The sequence below is a fragment of the Plecotus auritus genome (assembly GCF_963455305.1).
Source record: "Plecotus auritus genome assembly, chromosome: 4".
In the NCBI taxonomy this organism is placed as follows: Eukaryota; Metazoa; Chordata; class Mammalia; order Chiroptera; family Vespertilionidae; genus Plecotus; species Plecotus auritus.
The window spans coordinates 139,077,283-139,080,033 of NC_137775.1; positions in this window are offsets into that span (position 1 = coordinate 139,077,283).

Here is a 2,751-nt window from a genome sequence, read left to right on the forward strand (position 1 = left end):
AGGGTACATGCCCAGGTTGCAGGCTAGATCCCCATTAGGGGGCAAGCAGGAGGCAGCCAATCAATGATTCTCTCTCATCATTAATGTTTCTATCTCTCTCTCCCTCACCTTTCCTCTCTGAAATCAATAAAAATATATATTTTAAAAAATAGTAGGATAGGGAGATAGCCCTGATTAAGAAGCCCAGGCACTAAGAGCAAGTATCAAGGAAGGGAAAAGAAGGAAAAAGAGGAAATCTTCACCTTTTGCAAGGTGAAGAGTTCGGTTGGTCCCCAATATGCCCACACCCTGCAGACAGGGATGCCCCACAGGAAGAGCTAACTCCCTAACTGATAAGTTTTAACTTTCCCACATCTCACTGCTACTTGAAAAGTCAGGTCTAGCCTTGTATACTTAGCTCTCTGGATAAGAGCCCAGTGGTCACTGAATCAGGTTGGTAACTTAAAAAACCAAAAGTGCTGATAGGTCAGAGCTGTCAGAACAAGTAGAGGTCAAGTCTATGAGACCTGAGAGAGGAAACAAAGGACAGAGAGCTGTAATCCAGGAGAACACAGAAGCCAGAGGAAGCAGGAAGAATAGCCAGGCTGGGGGGAGGCAGTCCAGTGCCTCTGACAACATTGCCACTCTCAGGAGGCAGCATGGAACAGCAGCGATCAGCACCTTCCACCCAAGGATCAGGAGCTCACTAATTTTGCTCACCCATACCCTGGACTAAGTGCGTTCTCCCAGCCTAGAAATAAAGACAGCTCTAGCTTAACTTTTTACTTTTTATTTAACTATAGTTTGTATACAGTATATTAGTTTCAGTTATACAATATAATGATTCAACGTTTTTCTACCTTACAATCAAGGAAGGGAAAAGAAGGAAAAAGAGGAAATCTTCACCTTTTGCAAGGTGAAGAGCTCGGTTGGTCCCCAATATGCCCACACCCTGCACTGATCACCGCACTAATTCTAATAATCATCAGTCATTGTGCAAACTTATCACAATATTATTGACTATATTCAGCTTTACCTTTTTCACTCACTCCCTCACCCCCACCAGCCCCTCCTCTCTGGCAACCATTCCTTTGGTCTCTGTTGCTATGAGTCTGGGTTTTTATGTTTTGTTTTATTCATTTGCTTTGTTTTTTTAGATTCCACATATAAGTGAAACCATACAGTATTTGTCTTTCTCTGTTTGACTTATTTCATTTAGTATAATACTGGCCAGGTCCATCCATGCTATCTCAAGTGGCAAGATTTCATTCGTTGTAAGGCTGTAGTAATATTCCTGTGTGTGTGTGTGTGTGTGTGTGTGTGTGTGTGTGTGTGTGTAATCTTTATCAATTCATCTACCAATTGACACCTACCTTGCTTCCATATCTTGGCTATTGTAAATAATGCCCCAATGAACTTTTTTATTTACTGCACTTGCCACTTTTATCCTCTTGCTGAGCTTATGACATTTGCTAGGCCTGTCCTTACATACCTGAACTGGTCCCAGTTTCCTCTCATTGCTTCCCACACCTACATGGCAGCGTAGGGTAGGCTGAAGGCTGCTGAACTCTTTAGGGCTTGCCCCTCAGAGTAGAGTGGCTGAAGCAGCACATTCTTTGAACATAGAGATGTTTCAGGACTTTGTTGGAGAAGATGCTATTCTACCTTAATTACATTCTATCCTAAAGTCCCCTTCAAAAAATGTAGTAGTCATGGTCAGCGGTTCAATGCAGCAGCCAGTGGTCTAACCCACTAGCTGTTTGGGCTCATAGATAGTGGCATTCCCAGGAACAAAATAACCAGAGAGTCCATTAAGATTCCACTTGACTTATATCAAGATGGAACCTCTGGGTGGGGTTGGGGGTAGTCTGACTAAAATACCAAGAATCTTGGTCCCTTAGGGGTGTGTGTGTGTGTGTGTGTGTGTGTGTGTGTGTATCTCCACCACAGAAAATTCTGGCATTCTTTGAAGTTTATGGAAATGCATTAAAAATAGACCCACTCGGCCTGGACTCAGACCAACAGAACACAAGCTTTCCCTGAAAGAATTAAGAAAAAAAATACAGCCATGAAAAAAAACACAGGCAGGCCTGAGAAATGGGCTTAGATACTTCAGTACAAACACACACAAACACGGAGGTCCTGGGAAGAGCACAGAAGGAAAACACACCCTGTGATGGATCATCATCCTAAGTGAACTCAGATAACACCTAGAAAGGCTTGGGCATGAGGTTTTAGAGATGCTCGTTCCTAGGCCCTGAGCGATGGCCTCTTAGGGAGAGGGAGAGGCAGCGAACTCAGGATACACCCTTCGTCTTATAGGGAGTCACAGGAGACAGTAGGAAGAGAATTAACATTGGGCCCGAATGTTAACTCCGAAATGTTAACACAGAAACTCAGACGTTCAGAGACAGATAGGCTAACAAAAGGCAGACCAGCATGGTTCAGAGTCAGGCTCAAGTGAAGAAATACAGGGGGGAGAGATATCCAAGCAGATTTCAGAGACATACAAGGGCACAAGAGAGCTCCCCCTCCCCCCCGCCTCCGGTCACTCGTGCCGGCCGCTGTCCCTGGCCCAGCAGCCAGCCCTCTGCGCCGGGCTCCGCTCCAGGTCGCCACTTCCCAGCTGTGACGCGGGAGATTCTTTCACACCAATGGGGCCGCGGTGCAGCCGGGCCCTGCCCCTCCCCCAGGAAGGTGTGTCCCTGGTTTCCTCACCTGAAACTTCCTAGGAGAACCAGGTCCCTCCCTCCGGCCGGGCGGGGAGGGGCG